This window comes from Coregonus clupeaformis, chromosome 10, assembly GCF_020615455.1.
Source record: "Coregonus clupeaformis isolate EN_2021a chromosome 10, ASM2061545v1, whole genome shotgun sequence".
Classification (NCBI taxonomy): domain Eukaryota; kingdom Metazoa; phylum Chordata; class Actinopteri; order Salmoniformes; family Salmonidae; genus Coregonus; species Coregonus clupeaformis.
The window spans coordinates 18331365-18349128 of record NC_059201.1 but is presented as its reverse complement, the minus strand read 5'-3'; the positions used below and the strand labels follow the sequence as shown (position 1 = coordinate 18349128).

The window sequence follows — 17764 nt, the reverse complement described above, 5'->3', positions numbered from 1 at the left end:
TGTCCAATCCACATTAAGCATGTCAGTCAGACGTTCCATTTCTTTGGACCAAAAAATTGTTTCTATTAGATAAAACAGCCACAAAGTGGCTATATCATAAGAATTTATGAAGAATTTTTTTGCTTTTTGGTCTTAATTTAAATTGTAGAAATGGGTGGGGTTTATTACTTTGTGGCTGTGGTAACTAATGACGACCCAAATAAACAACAGAAGATCTATGACAGATGTAGCCACAGACAGAATTGGTAACCCAGACATGTAACAGGGGATTATAAAGCTGAAGCATCCGATTTAGAACGTTTTCTCACCACCAAATATGGTTATGAGAGGAAGTCCAGTCGAGGGTAGTGGGAGAGGATGGAACTACACTACATGACCAAAAGTATATAGACACCTGCTCGTTGAACATCTCAATCCAAAATCATGGCCATTATAATGGAGTTGGTCCTCCCTTTGCTGCTATGACAGCCTCCTCTTCTGGGAAGTCTTTCCACTAGATGTTGGAACATTGCTGCGGGGACTTTCTTCGATTCAGCCATGAGCATTAGTGAGGTCGGGCACTGATGTTGGGCGATAAGGCCTGGCTCGCAGTCGGCGTTCCAATTCATGCCAAAGGTGTTCGATTGGGTTGAGGTCAGGGCTCTGTGCAGGCCAGTCAAGTTCTTCCATACCGATCTCGAAAAACCATTTCTATATGTACCTCGCTTTGTGCACAGGAGCATTGTCATGCTGAAACAGGAAAGGGCCTTCCCCAAACTGTTGCTACAAAGTTGGAAGCACAGAATTGTCTAGAATGTAATTGTATGCTGTAGCATTAAGATTTCCCTTCACTGGAACAAAGGGAGCAGCCCGAACCATGAAAAACAGCCCCAGACCATTATTCCTCCTCCACCAAACTTTACAGTTGGCACTATGCATTGGGGCAGGTAGCATTCTCCTGGCATCTGCAAAACCCAGATTCATATGTTGGACAGCCAGATGGTGACGCGTTTCCACTGCTCCAGAGTCCAATGGTGGCGAGCTTTACACCCCTCCAGCCGACACTTGGCATTACGCATGGTGATCTTAGGCTTGTTTGAAACTGCTTGGCCATGGAAACACATTTATTGTGCTGACGTTGCTTCCAGAGGCAGTTTGGAACTCTGGTAGTGAGTTTTGCAACCGAGGACAGATTATTTTTACGCGCTATGCGATTCAGCACTCAGCGGTCCCATTCTGTGAGCTTGTGTGGTGGCTGGGCAGTTGTTACTCCTAGACTTTTCCACTTCACAATAACAGCACTGACTTGTTGCAAAGGTGGCATCCTATGACGGTGCCATGTTGAAAGTCACTGAGCTCTTCAGTAAGGCCATTCTACTGCCAATGTTTGTCTATGGAGATTGCATCGGTGTGTGGCTGAAAAGTAAACAAGTAGTTAAGACCAATGAGAGTAGAGCTACTGAGTTCGGCGTCACACACACATGTCCATATATGGCATTGTGTTGGCAGCCATATTTGATTTTCTATCTGGTTATGTCCCTGGAACCTGGACCACACCACACAGACATTGTGTTTGCATTGTGGTACACCACACAGACAGTGTATTTGCATTGTGGTACACCACAAGTACATTAATTTCCAATGGAACTCTGCGTTTGTGTTGCAGAGGCAGTTGCAGTGCGTTCTCTGTGGTGCATACGTTGGATTTATCGAACGTATGCGTCAAACTGTATGTGTAGATGGCTTAACAGAAATGGTAGCAGAAGGTGAATGTTGAACTTTTGTTGCACACATATCCAGATGATGCTGCACACCATTTTTGCGTAAAACCACTGTTGGTGTGATCGAAGCGTTATACCTCCAGGCTGCTGCGATTCAAATTGGCCGCTCGTGCATATCACTCTCGCGCCTCTTTAAATAACGAGTCTTGGCGGAGAAGCGAGGCGCAGTCACACAGCTGCTGGGATGAAGTATATCATCTATCGGAATTAAAACATTGCGACTGCCGGATTCAAATAAGTGGAATGTAAGCAGATTTGTACACAATTATTTTACGCATGCATTATGAGCATATTGATGGCTATTTCAAGAAAAGGCCAATCTGATTAGTGGAGACATTAAGGTAAGATTATTGTTTCAATGCGTCTTTCATTTGATGTTATAATATTCATTGGTATGATTTTCTTAAGCTGGATAATTATTGAGGATTTTATCATTTTTATTCAATTTGTTTTAACATGAGACAATCATGAAAATAGCTACATTTCAAAGGCTTATACACGATGAGGCTTTGACTCAGAATAAGGTTTATCTATCCTAATTATACCTCATAAGAGGCGTTGGCGACGTATTACGAGTGCAATTGCAGCAATATTTCATTTGCAGTGAGGAAATATCCATTAAAGCCTAATAGACAAGCAGGCTAGTCAGACCTGTATTTGTCTATGTGCAGTCACCACCCGGTTAGCTGAAAGGCCTGTGAGAGAAAGGCTGAATTAAATCACATTATATCTCAATACTGGCCATTGACGTACGTTGGCCTGAAATTGCTCCACATATGATTAGATCTGAACGACACCATACGTGCGTGTTACCTCATTTTGTCTGTGAATTGCGTCATTGGGAGTGCAAGGATAAGATGCTGTCGATGACTGGAAAGGCAAAATAAGCATCCCGCAATTTAGTCAGGAGGGACACAGATGGTGCTAGACATCGCGCCGGCATTGATACAGGATGCAAACCCACCTTCCAACATTTTTTTCATCCCTGTTTGATTCTATATAGCCCATCGACTCTTTTCAGGTAGCCGTCCTGTTCTTGCGCTAGCCTAGGCTGTAAACGTGTTTTATGAACCTTTGAATATGGAGCAGATTCCCATGATGATAATCATATTCTCAGTCAAAATGCTGAGCACCTCTTCTGCATCAGTGATTTGAGACCATATTTGCCTTAACAGTGGCCGCACAGGAGGCTGCTGATGGGAGAACGGCTCATAATAATGTTTCCACTATAGCCACACCCTATTTTAAGCATCTGTTCTTATAAATCACCATGCTTGCATAATTAGCTCCACTAAGTAAACAAAATGCACCTGCTCTTCCTCTCCTCTCTATTAAAAGCACACATAGGCCTACAACACTAGGCTATATATTACAGAAGTCCAGTCCAGACATGGAGATGAACACTTCTGAGACACCTCATTTCCACCTAATTTCAAATCAAATAAAAAAAATTAGAAATATGTATCGCATGCACTGAATACAACAGGTGTAGACCTTACAGTGAAATGCTTACTTACAAACCCTTAACCAAAAATGCAGTTTTAAGAAAAGTAAGTGTTAAGTATATATATATTTTTTTATGTTTAAAAAAAATTACAAATAATGAAAGAGCAGCAGTAAAATAACAGTAGCGAGGCTATATACAGGGGGTACCAGTACAGTCAATGTGCGGTGGCACAGGTTAGTCGAGGTAATATGTTGGTAGAGGTAAAGTGACTATGCATGCATAATAATCAGAGAGTGGCAACAGCATCAAAGAGAGGAGGGGGTGGGGGCAATGCAAATAGTCCGGGTAGCCATGATTAGCTTTTCAGGAGTCTTATGGCTTGGGGGTAGAAGCTGTTTAGAAGCCTCTTGGACCTACACTTGGCGCTCCGGTACCGCTTGCCATGCGGTAGGAGAGAGAACAGTCTATGACTAGGTTGACTGGAGTTTTTGAAAATGTTTAGGGCCTTCCTCTGACACCGCCTGGTATAGAGGTCCTGGATGGCAGGAAGCTTGGCCCCAGTGATGTACTGAACCGTACGCACTACCCTTTATGCCTTGCGGTGGGAGGCCGAGCAGTTGCCACACCAGGCAGTGATGCAACCAGTCAGGATGCTCTCGATGGTGCAGCTGTATAACTTTTTGAGGATCTGAGGACCCATGCCAAATATTTTCAGTCTCCTGAGGGGGAATATGCTTTGTTGTGCCCTCTTCACGACTGTCTTGGTATGTTTGGACCTTGATAGTTTGTTGGTGATGTGGACACCAAGGAACTTGAAGCTCTCAACCTGCTCCACTACAGCCCCGTCGATGAGAATGGGGGCATGCTCGGTCCTCCTTTTCCTGTAGTCCACAATCATCTCCTTTGTCTTGATCACATTGAGGGAGAGGTAACCAGTAGAACTAGGCAGCTAAGCAAAGCAGACCAACCACTCCACCTCTGAGTAGGCATTATGCAAAACACACACACACTGCTCTCAGGGGTTGTCCTTGCTGTCATGGTGAAAAGCATTGGTAATTGGATGTGTCTGTAAGTTAGCAAAATAATTAGTACCCAACCCAGGTGACGTTCATTAACCTTTAGGGCACTAAAATCTTTAACAGTCTTGAATAAAATGTCCATCCCTTATGGGAACTGGATTGCTTTGGATAGGTTTACAAGCATTAGGTTATATGCAAAGAGAGTGGGTTGAACCAACCTGGACTCGGGGATAGACGAAACATTGTAAAATCTAAATCTGGGACACTCCAATTAGTATGATATGTTATGTTTCGAATGGTATGTTTTGTATGTTGTGTATTCATTTTGGGATGTCCATCATCCATTTTGTGTAATATGTCACAAATCACAATTCATACAATCTGTTGTGAATTGCAATTTGTACAATATGTTATGAATTTGCAAAACGTATAATATGTTACAAAATCCAATTTGTTGTGGCTAATGTTAGCTAGGTGGCTAACGTTAGCTAGGCTAGGGGTTAGGGATTAAGGTTAGGGTTAAGGCTAGGGTTAGGAGTTAGGTTAAAGGATTAGGGAAAGGGTTAGCTAACATGCTAAGTAGTTGCAAAGCAGCTAAAAAGTAGTAAGTAGAAGCAAATTTGCTAATTAGCTAAAATGCTAAAGTTGTCCGTGATGAGATTCGAACACGCAACCTTTGGGTTGCTAGACATTTGTATTATACGCCGACCAACCACCCAACTTTCGTTTTTTCCTTAAGTAACCTTCTGTCTTATGTAACCATACCAAACGTAACATATCATACTAATTTGAGTGTCCCAGATTTTTTATCAGCTTTAATATTGCAGATAGATTGTAACTTCCATCAATGTAATTGTCTGCATCACTTCCAATCCCCTGTATGTTTTTTATTTAGCAAATGTATGAGTGTATATCTATAGATAGATAGTTAGTTAGTTTGGGGTCACTTAAAAATGTCCTTGTTTTCGAAAGAAAAGCAATAAAAAAGCTGAAAACTGTTGTGCTGAATAAAGAAGCAATAAAACTGTCCTTCTTGAGACTTGTTGAGTATCTGGAGCATCAGTAATTGTAGGTTCGATTACAGGCTCAAAATAGCCAGAAACAAATAACTTTCTTCTGAAACTCGTCAGTCTATTCTTGTTCTGAGAAATGAAGGCTCTTCCATGAGAGAAATTGCCAAGGAACTGAAGATCTCGTACCACGCTGTGTACTACTCCCTTCACAGAACAGCGCAAACTGGCTCTAACCAGAATAGAAAGAGGAGTGGGAGGCCCCGGTGCACAACGGAGCAAGAGGACAAATACATTAGTGTCTAGTTTGAGAAACAGGCGCCTCACAGGTCCTCAACTGGCAGCTTCATTAAATAGTACCCGCAAAACACCAGTCTCAATGTCAACAGTGAAGAGGCGACTCTGGGATGCTGACCTTCTAGGCAGAGTTGCAAAGAAAAAGCCATATCTCAGACTGCCCATCTTAATCTTTTCTTTTTATTGGCCAGTCTGAGATATGGCTTTTTCCTGTGGGGCGTCTGTACGCCTATGTAGATATTCCATAAAAAATCAGCAGTTTCCAGCTACAATAGCCATTTACAACATTAACAATGTCTACACTGTGTTTCTGATCAATTTGATGTTATTTTAATGGACAAAAAAATTGCTTTTCTTTCGAAAACAAGAAAATATCTAAGTGACCCCAAACTTTTGAACGGTAGAGTGTGTGTGTATGTATATATACAGTTGAAGTCGGAAGTTTACATACACCTTAGCCAAATACATTTAAACTCAGTGTTTCACAATTCCTTATATTTAATCCTAGTAAAAATTCCCTGTCTTAGGTCAGTTAGGATCACCACTTTATTTTAAGAACGTGAAATGTCAGAATAATTTTATTTCAGCTTTTATTTCTTTCATCACATTCCCAGTGGGTCAGAAGTTTACATACACTCAATTAGTATTTGTTAGCGTTGCCTTTAAATTGTTTAACTTGGGTCAAATGTTTTGGGTAGCTTTCCACAAGCTTCCCACAATAAGTTGGGTGAATTTTGGCCAATTTCTCCTGACAGAGCTGGTGTAACTGAGTCAGATTTGTAGGCCTCCTTGCTCGCACACGTTTTTTCAGTTCTGCCCACAAATGTTCTATAGGATTGAGGTCAGGGCTTTGTGATGACCACTCCAATACTTTGACTTTGTTGTCCTTAAGCCATTTTGCCACAACTTTGGAAGTATGCTTGGGGTCATTGTTCATTTGGAAGACCCATTTGCGACCAAGCTTTAACTTCCTGACTGATGTCTTGAGACGTTGCTTCAATATATCCACATAATTTTCCTTCCTCGTGATGCCATCTATTTTGTGAAGTGCACCAGTCCCTCCTGCAGCAAAGCATGATGCTGCCACCCCTGTGTTTCACAGTTGGGATGGTGTTCTTTGGCTTGCAAGCCATCCCCTTTTTCCTCCAAACATAACGATGGTCATTATGGCCAAACAGTTCTATTTTTGTTTCATCAGACCAGAGGACATTTCTCAAAAAAGTACGATCTTTGTCCACATGTGCAGTTGCAAACCGTAGTCTGGCTTTTTTATGGCAGTTTTGGAGCAGTGGCTTCTTCCTTGCTGAGCGGACTTTCAGGTTATGTCGATATAGGACTCATTTTACTGTGGATATAGATACTTTTGTACCTGTTTCCTCCAGCATCTTCACAAGGTCCTTTGCTGTTGTTCTGGGATTGATATGCACCTTTCTCACCAAAGTACGTTCATCTCTAGGAGACAGAACGCGTTTCCTTCCTGAGCGGTATGACGGCTGCGTGGTCCCATGGTGTTTATACTTGCGTACTATTGTTTGTACAGATAAACGTGGTACCTCCAGGCGTTTGGAAATTGCTCCCAAGGATTAACCAGACTTGTGGAGGTCTACAATGTTTTCTCTGAGGTCTTGGCTAATTTATTTTGATTTTCCCATGATGTCAAGCAAAGAGGCACTGAGTTTGAAGGTAGGCCTTGAAATACATCCACAGGTACACCTCCAGTTCACTCAAATGATGTCAATTAGCCTATCAGAAGCTTCTAAAGCCATGACATCATTTTCTGGAATGTTCCAAGCTGTTTAAAGGCACAGTCAACTTAGTGTATGTAAACTTCTGACCCACTGGAATTGTGATACAGTGAATTAGAAGTGAAATAATCTGTCTGTAAACAATTGTTGGAAAAATGACTTGTGTCATGCACAAAGTAGATGTCCTAACCGACTTGCCAAAACTATAGTTTGTTAACAAGAAATGTGTGGAGGGGTTGAAAAACGAGTTTTAATGACTCCAACCTAAGTGTATGTAAACTTCCGACTTCAACTGTATATATATGTACAGTGGGGAGAACTTACAAAGCATGTAGAGGTCTGTAATTTTTATCATAGGTACACTTCAACTGTGAGAGACGGAATCTAAAACAAAAATCCAGAAAATCACTTTGTATGATTTGTAAGTAATTAATTTGCATTTTATTGCATGACATAAGTATTTGATCACCTACCAACCAGTAAGAATTCCGGCTCTCACAGACCTGTTCGTTTTTTCTTTAAGAAGCCCTCCTGTTCTCCACTCATTACCTGTATTAACTGCACCTGTTTGAACTCGTTACCTGTATAAAAGACACCTGTCCACACACTCAATCAAACAGACTCCAACCTCTCCACAATGGCCAAGACCAGAGTGCTGTGTAAGGACATCAGGGATAAAATTGTAGACCTGCACAAGGCTGGGATGGGCTACAGGACAATAGGCAAGCAGCTTGGTGAGAAGGCAACAACTGTTGGCACAATTATTAGAAAATGGAAGAAGTTCAAGATGACGGTCAATCACCCTCGGTCTGGGGCTCCATGCAAGATCTCACCTCGTGGGGCATCAATGATCATGAGGAAGGTGAGGGATCATCCCAGAACTACACGGCAGGACCTGGTCAATGACCTGAAGAGAGCTGGGACCACAGTCTCAAAGAAAACCATTAGTAACACACTACGCCGTCATGGATTAAAATCCTGCAGCGCACGCAAGGTCCCCCTGCTCAAGCCAGCGCATGTCCAGGCCAGTCTGAACTTTGCCAATGACTATCTGGATGAACCACAGGAGGAATGGGAGAAGGTCATGTGGTCTGTTGAGTTAAAAATAGAGCTTTTTGGTCTAAACTCCACTCGCCGTATTTGGAGGGAGAAGAAGGATGAGTACAACCCCAAGAACACCATCCCAACCGTGAAGCATGGAGGTGGAAACATAATTCTTTGGGGATGCTTTTCTGCAAAGGGGACAGGACGACTGCACCGTATTGAGGGGAGGATGGATGGGGCCATGTATCGCGAGATCTTGGCCAACAACCTCCTTCCCTCAGTAAAAGCATTGAAGATGGGTCGTGGCTGGGTCTTCCAGCATGACAACGACCGAAACACACAGCCAGGGCAACTAAGGAGTGGCTCCGTAGAAGCATCTCAAGGTCCTGGAGTGGCCTAGCCAGTCTCCAGACCTGAACCCAATAGAAAATCTTTGGAGGGAGCTGAAAGTCCGTATTGCCCAGCGACAGCCCCGAAACCTGAAGGATCTGGAGAAGGTCTGTATGGAGGAGTGGGCCAAAATCCCTGCTGCAGTGTGTGCAAACCTGGTCAAGACCTACAGGAAACGTATGATCTCTGTAATTGCAAACAAAGGTTTCTGTACCAAATATTAAGTTCTGCTTTTCTGATGTATCAAATACTTATGTCATGCAATAAAATGCAAATTAATTACTTAAAAATCATACAATGTGATTTTCCGGATTTTTTTTTAGATTCCGTCTCTCACAGTTGAAGTGTACCTATGATAAAAATTACAGACCTCTACATGCTTTGTAAGTAGGAAAACCTGCAAAATCAGCAGTGTATCAAATACTTGTTCTTCCCACTGTATGTACAGCAAATTATGGTGGAAAATAAGTATTTGGTCAATAACAAAAGTTTCTCAATACTTTGTTATATACCCTTTGTTGGCAATGACACAGGTCAAACGTTTTCTGTAAGTCTTCACAAGGTTTTCACACACTGTTGCTGGTATTTTGGCCCATTCCTCCATGCAGATCTCCTCTAGAGCAGTGATGTTTTGGGGCTGTCGCTAGGCAACACGGACTTTCAACTCCCTCCAAAGATTTTCTATGGGGGTTGAGATCTGGAGACTGGCTAGGCCAGGACCTTGAAATGCTTCTTACGAAGCCACTCCTTCGTTGCCCGGGGCGGTGTGTTTGGGATCATTGTCATGCTGAAAGACCCAGCCACGTTTCATCTTCAATGCCCTTGCTGATGGAAGGAGGTTTTCACTCAAAATCTCACGATACATGGCCCCATTCATTCTTTCCTTTACACGGATCAGTCGTCCTGGTCCCTTTGCAGAAAAACAGCCCCAAAGCATGATGTTTCCACCCCCATGCTTCACAGTAGGTATGGTGTTCTTTGGATGCAACTCAGCATTCTTTGTCCTCCAAACACGACAAGTTTAGTTTTTACCAAAAAGTTATATTTTGGTTTCATCTGACCATATGCCATTCTCCCAATCCTCTTCTGGATCTAGCAAACTTCAGACGGGCCTGGACATGTACTGGCTTAAGCAGGGGGACACGTCTGGCACTGCAGGATTTGAGTCCCTGGCGGCGTAGTGTGTTACTGATGGTAGGCTTTGTTACTTTGGTCCCAGCTCTCTGCAGGTCATTCACTAGGTCCCCCCGTGTGGTTCTGGGATTTTTGCTCACCGTTCTTGTGATCATTTTGACCCCACGGGGTGAGATCTTGCGTGGAGCCCCAGATCGAGGGAGATTATCAGTGGTCTTGTATGTCTTCCATTTCCTAATAATTGCTCCCACAGTTGATTTCTTCAAACCAAGCTGCTTACCTATTGCAGATTCAGTCTTCCCAGCCTGGTGCAGGTCTACAATTTTGTTTCTGGTGTCCTTTGACAGCTCTTTGGTCTTGGCCATAGTGGAGTTTGGAGTGTGACTGTTTGAGGTTGTGGACAGGTGTATTTTATACTGATAGCAAGTTCAAACAGGTGCCATTAATACAGGTAACGAGTGGAGGACAGAGGAGCCTCTTAAAGAATAAGTTACAGGTCTGTGAGAGCCAGAAATCTTGCTTGTTTGTAGGTGACCAAATACTTATTTTCCACCATAATTTGCAAATAAATTCATAAAAAATCCTACAATGTGATTTTCTGGAATATTTTTCCTCAATTTGTCTGTCATAGTTGACATGTACCTATGATGAAAATTACAGGCCTCTCTCATCTTTTTAAGTGGGAGAACTTGCACAATTGGTGGCTGACTAAATACTTTTTTTCCCCACTGTATGTGTATATATAAATCTCCTTTAAAAAAATTGATTTTCCTTTATTACTTTCCAACCCCATCACCCCTCCCCTAATTGGAGTAAACTAGTGAACAACAATGATTAGGCCTCTACTTCCAGCTTATACATACTATATACTTTATGGACACAGTCAATTTGACAATAATTCTATTTTGTTTGTTTTTACTCCTGAACTTCCTCTACCCTCAACCTCTCCGATAATTTTCATGATGTCCATCCGATTTGCCTCTACATGCCATATCCCCCATACTGTGCTCTTTCACAAAAGTTCTCAACTTATATACTTATTATGGACACAGTATGTTTTACATTAGTTATTTTGTTGTTATTAGTTGTTATTAGTCCCAACCTTCAGCTCCATTCAACCCCTCCCATCTATCTCTTAAAACCATCCATATTCGATTTCTACTTGAACAAAAGTTCTGAACCCTTCTATTCTCATTGTTTCTACAGATTGTAAATTGATAATAACAATTTTTGCTAAAAGTATTATTATATTATTGATTGATTGACTGACTTTTCAGATCACCCAGTAGTGCTATCTGCAGGGTTAGCTCCAGGTAAATATTGCAATCCTTCAGCTATTCCTGGACCTGTGACCAAAAACAAGCTACAAATGGACAGTACCTAAACAAATGATCTAATGATTCACTCTCTTCGCAGCAAAATCTGCAGAGCTGAGAAGATTGTATCCCCCATATAAATAACATTATATTGGTTGCAAGAATTTTGTATAATAATTTAAATTGAACAATTCTAAGTTTTGAATCCGGCGTCGTTTTGCGTATCAGTTCATAATCCCTTTGCCATGGAATCGGTACGTCAAAAATCTCTTCCCAACTATTTTGCAATCTATATGGGACAGCTGTCAATCCTTTGGTCCTTAAATGAAACTGGTATACTTTTTTATTTATCACAATTTTCTTTAACCAATTATGGTCTTTAATGCAGGGCCGACAGACAAGTTCCTTACTTTTTCCCCCTTCCACTTTCCTCTTCCATTTTTGCAGTAATGCTGCAATTATTTGGTTGTAATTTTGGGTAGAGCAGATATTTCCATATGTTTTTGTTAGCTGCTTTTGTGCCGTAACTCCACCAGTTCTACCTATGATGTCATTTACGAAGATTATACCTTTTTTTTTTATTATTATTGCAAAAAATAATGTTTTTTTTTATCAATTAGTATATTTGTGTTTAACCTAAATATTTGTTGCATTATTTGTTCTGTCGTTTCTGGAGGATTAAATTGAAATTGCAACCAACTTCTATGGCTTGTTTTAGAAATAGTGATATTTGGGAGAATATTTCCTTTTCAAATAACTGAAAGTGAGAGATCGTAATCTGAATAAAGGGAAAACGGCCATTCTTGAACATGAGGTGAGACAATCTTACTAATTTGCTAGAGAACCAGTTTGGATTTACGTATAACTTTTGTATGACTGAAGCTTTAAGTGATAGGTCTAATGCTTTAATATTGAATCATTTCTGTCCTCCGAATTCATATTCATTATATAAATAGGCCCGTTTAATTTTGTCTGGCTATGAGACCAGGTTAGTTGAACTCCTACAGGTTGCCAGGGAAGGGCATCATGTGATTTATGAGTGCTGAGTAGTTGCGGAGTGCTGACCCTCTTCTTGGTGCGGCAGGTAGCCTAGTGGTTCAGGGCCCGATTCCGACATAGAAATTCATGCCTTTTCATATGCACGCCTTTCCTACGCACTTCTCAGTATTTGGTGTTCAGACTTACCTTATTAAGTTGCTGAACGCTACCTTGCGCGCTCTGAATACATTTCATTCAACCACTGAAAACCCTCCCACTTGCTAGCCAACAGAGTTTTCATTCAATAGGGTTTTCAGTACATTATATACGGTCTACCTTTTAGTTAGAAGTTTGTCGACAGACTTGAATATAGCGAGAGAATGGGTTCAGAATTTTAGGGATCAATGAAAGAAAGCCATCTAAAGATATGCATATTCGTCTCCGTTTCAGCACCAACTTGTAGATTCAAAAATATACTGATCTTGTATATTATTTAGGTTTAGGAAAGTATTTATGAATCATAAAAAACTGGTTTGGAGAGTCTTTACGCACAAAAGAAAGAAAACGGGAACGTCACGTGACCAACAGGCATTATGGTTGCTAGTCACTAGAGCTCTGCAAACCCAATACCTGTTTTTCATATAATGAACTCTTAAAAATCGAACCCAAGACTGACTAACAATGCCGAATACCCAAGGAGGCAAGAAAAACGGTGCTTCTCCAACTTCTTCCCCTATAGTGAAGCGTCAGAAGACAGCCCTCAGCACTGAAACTGAAGCCTTCATAGCTGGCGCGATTTCTGAGGCGTTAGCCAAGCAACAGAACTCTCTCAAGGATATGCTACAACGGGTGTTAGCTGCGGCGGTGGAACCACTCAACAAAAAACATCAAGAGACTTTAGTGGCTGTTGAAGGTCTTACAATCGACGTTGAGAGACGGATGAAAGTGGTTGACAATCTGTCTACTAAAGTGGACAATCTGTAAGGTGAAAATAGGGAAAGCAAACGGAAAATCAATGACTGTTCTTCACAACTGGAGAAGCTGCAGCTCAAGATGGCTGAAATTGAGGACTGTTCACGTCCCTCAAATGTAAGATTAATTTCTTTAAAAGAATGATCCCTATATGGATCCCATCCATATCCCCTCTACTCGGGACCTGGGACTAGTAATGCTTCAGACAGACCGAGGATGCTGATCTTCAAGGTCCTCTGGTACAACGACCGCCAAGCCATTCTACAAGGAGCCAGAGCAGCAGAGCACATTCACCACGCCGATAAGGTACTGCGGTTTTTCCCTGACTACAGCACGCACACCTCCCAATGCCGCAATGTCTTCAACGAGGTCCGGAACAAACTCAGACTGAAGGGCATCCAGTCATTCCTTGTCTATCCAGCAACGCTACGGTCCACACACAGGGGAGAGGGCCTGTCATTCACTACAGCACAAGACGCAGAGGAGTTCGTGCCATCACTGGGAGAGGACAACCACGAGCACCGCAGTGAGCACCACGCTGCTGGTCCTGTTGTTAGGAGGAAGACTCAATAACTGGGCCATGCAAGCACCAGGGAACCTATGGAAGAGTATTTATCCACTTCAAGGAGTTTTGAGGAACATTTTATCTTATTACATGTGATCATTATGAACTTTGACAACAAAGCACCAGCAAGCTAGCTAGCTAGTGAACTAGCTTTCCAGCTAGCTGGGTGATTGAGACAGTAGCGTTACAGCTAACGTTAGCAGCTAGCTAAGTAAGTCATCATCACAACTTCTAGCTAGCTAACTGATTATCTCTTCAGTAGTGTTCAGTATAACCTACATGTTGTTGAAATTTTATCTAGCTTCTATAAACTGAAATTGTATTTTACAACTAAGTTACGTTTACAACGTTCGTGTGATAGCTAGTCAGCTACCACCAGACAAAGTTAACTTGTCTCATGTTGCTATGACAACATCTGCATAGCTAGAGAAGTCAACTATCACTATCACCACTGAATTATTTTGCAAGTTAGTTCTCCATGTTTGTGCTACGTTAAGGCTTAATCATTCAGTCAAATGAGCATTTCTTGCCGTTGTCATATCTCCATTGTGTCAGTTAATGCAAGATATTTAGGAAATGGAGTGAGACATTCAGGGGTATTGGGAGGGTTTTAGTGATAGACAACACTGCGTTCAGTCACGGGTCTAACATTGAGTGGAGAGGGAGGACTGTTGTGTCCTAACCTGTCAGGGAGGGTAGAGATTATTTGTTTAAATTGTTTTGATACATTTTGCAGGGTTATTGTGGTGGAATGGCAATCTGAAGGGTTTTGTAATTTTACATATAATTCTATCCAACAATGGATATGTTTACTGTTTTTTTCTGGAATATCTGGTTTACAATTATTTAGTTGGCAACTGAATAGTCATTTTATAGCTATCATAAGTTACTTTTCTCCCCTTATATCCATCAAACTGGTATTCACATCACCACAGATGGATCATGGCTGATTTAGTGATAATTTCCTGTAATCTGAGGGGTTCTAATGAGCCAAATAAGCGAATGAAATGGCTTGACTTATTACGTAGGAATAAAGTTGACATTGCTCTATTGCAAGAGACACATCTTTTAGAGGGTGATGCCCATAGACTTCAAAACAAATACTACAAACTGGCAGCTGCTTCCTGCTTCATATCTAAATCTAAAGGGGTGCTTATTCTACATAAACTCAATCTACCCCTTACAATTGAAAAAAGTGGAAATTATAAACAGATTTACTTACATATGTTCAACTCTGTATTGAAGGAAAATAGCATTTGTATCTATTTATGCTCCTAACTCATATGACAAAGATTTTCTCGTTTCTGTAACCAGAAGCCTGCTCAATTTATCGGATTATACGCTTATTATTGGAACTGACATGAATGCCATTATTGATTCTAAGCTAGATAGATCTGGACCTTCTCATAGCTCATCACAAATGAATGCTTCCAATGCACTTAAACAATTTCTTAAAGATCTTAATCTTAATGACTGTTGGAGATTTCATAATCCCACAACTAAGGACTATACATGCTTTTCTGCTAGATTTAAGACCTTCTCCAGAATTGACTATGTTTTAACATCTACTGATATTACAGGTAACATGGAACTTATAAAAACATTACCGGCCATTCTATCTGATCATAATCCCATTCTTTGTAAATTTCAAATCTTCCCAATGAAAAAGTGTGCACTGAGATGGAGGTTTAATAATACTTTACTACACAACTCTGACTTCATCTTTCAGTTTAGATCCAATTTAAAATAATTTGTAAAAATAAATTATCACTCAGTGGAGGACTCAACTATGGTATGGTTCGCTGTAAAAGGTTTCATAAGAGGAAACACTATACATTTTCCCTCTAATTTACAGAAATGAAGACTTCAGAAGATCAGTGAATTGGAAAATCATTGTAAAATGCTTGAATATTCTCTTAAAAACAACTATTCAACAGAGAGAGAAATTGGCCTAAAAACAAGTAGACTGGAACTTAATGACCTGTTGCGACGTAGAGCATAATTTATTATGCAGAGGGTGTGACAAAAATACTATTTTCACTGGAGTAGGCCTAGCCACTCACTGCCGATGCAGCTTAAACATGCTGAAACAAGATCATCAATACAGCTGATCAGATCCCCTACTAAGGGACTGATATCTGATCCTACAGAAATAAATACAACTTTTAGAGCATATTATTCCGATTTATACAGTTCCTCACATAGCTTTGATACTTCTGCTTATCAGCAGTTCCTGGAGAACCTTATGTTGCCCAAACTCTCTCAAGAAGAAACACTTTTATTAGAGGAACCTGTCAATTTATCTGAACTGAAAGCTGCTCTTTTAAATATGAAGAAAGCTAAAGTGCCTGGTATTGATGGAATACCTCCTGAACTCATTGTCAACTTTTGGGATGAGCTAGGACCAGTTATTCTTGAATTGCTTGAACAGCTATTATATCCCTAATCCCTAAGAAAGGAAAAGACCTCACAAATTGTGCTAATTTTCAGTTTAATCAGAACAGAAAATAAGTTGTATGCCAAAGTTCTAGCCATGCGCCTAGAGAAAGTTATTAACAAGCTCATACATCCTGACCAAACAGGGTTTATTAAGGGTCGTCAGGCAGCCGAAAACACGCACCGCCTGTTTCATGTGGTTGCTGAGGCTTCCAATCTGGATACCCCGTGTGCTGTGTTATCAGTAGATGCAGAGAAAACCTCTGACTGCTTAGAGTGGGAATATTTATGGCTTGTTCTTGAACATTTTGGTTTTGGGGCTAGAGTTATACATATGATCCGCACCAAGTATGTGAATCCTTCTTCTATTATATCTACTGGCACTACCCATTCTAATCCATTTATCATACAACGAGGATGTAAACAAGGTTGTCCTGCCTCCCCTATGCTATTTGCTCTCTCTCTTGAACTGCTAGCACAAAGCATACGTCAAAATCAAACAAACTGAACAAGTAATTTCTCTGCATGTAGATGACATACAGTGGGGAAAAAAAGTATTTAGTCAGCCACCAATTGTGCAAGTTCTCCCACTTAAAAAGATGAGAGAGGCCTGTAATTTTCATCATAGGTACACGTCAACTATGACAGACAAAATGAGAAAAAAAAATCCAGAAAATCACATTGTAGGATTTTTAATGAATTTATTGGCATATGATGGTGGAAAATAAGTATTTGGTCAATAACAAAAGTTTCTCAATACTTTGTTATATACCCTTTGTTGGCAATGACACAGGTCAAACGTTTTCTGAAAGTCTTCACAAGGTTTTCACACACTGTTGCTGGTATTTTGGCCCATTCCTCCATGCAGATCTCATCTAGAGCAGGGATGTTTTGGGGCTGTCGCTGGGCAACACAGACTTTCAACTCCCTCCAAAGATTTTCTATGGGGTTGAGATCTGGAGACTGGCTAGGCCACTCCAGGACCTTGAAATGCTTCTTACGAAGCCACTCCTTCGTTGCCCGGGCGGTGTGTTTGGGATCATTGTCATGCTGAAAGACCCAGCCACGTTTCATCTTCAATGCCCTTGCTGATGGAAGGAGGGTTTCACTCAAAATCTCACGATACATGGCCCCATTCATTCTTTCCTTTACACGGATCACTCGTCCTGGTCCCTTTGCAGAAAAACAGCCCCAAAGCATGATGTTTCCAACCCCATGCTTCACAGTAGGTATGGTGTTCTTTGGATGCAACTCAGCATTCTTTGTCCTCCAAACATGACGAGTTGAGTTTTTACCAAAAAAGTTCTATTTTGGTTTCATCTGACCATATGACATTCTCCCAATCCTCTTCTGGATCATCCAAATGCACTTCAGATGGGCCTGGACATGTACTGGCTTAAGCAGGGGGACACGTCTCGCACTGCAGGATTTGAGTCCCTGGCGGCGTAGTGTGTTACTGATGGTAGGCTTTGTTACTTTGGTCCCAGCTCTCTGCAGGTCATTCACTAGGTCCCCCCGTGTGGTTCTGGGATTTTTGCTCACCGTTCTTGTGATCATTTTGACCCCACGGGGTGAGATCTTGCGTGGAGCCCCAGATCAAGGGAGATTATCAGTGGTCTTGTATGTCTTCCATTTCCTAATAATTGCTCCC

General features: G+C 41.2%; 1 protein-coding gene across 3 annotated transcripts in view; it reads left to right on the top strand.

Moving 5' to 3' along the window:
- Positions 1–1881: 1881 nt before the first annotated feature.
- The window catches only part of LOC121575259 (beta-1,4 N-acetylgalactosaminyltransferase 1), a 50269-nt gene continuing 34386 nt past the window's right edge, over positions 1882–17764 (top strand). For 2 of the 3 annotated variants that reach the window (XM_041888229.2, XM_041888227.2), the window contains exon 1: positions 1882–2005. The gene's annotated coding sequence lies outside the window, so the exon portion shown is untranslated. Of the gene's footprint in view, positions 2102–17764 lie in introns of all 3 variants that reach the window. The other variant, XM_041888228.2, reaches the window with a different exon arrangement.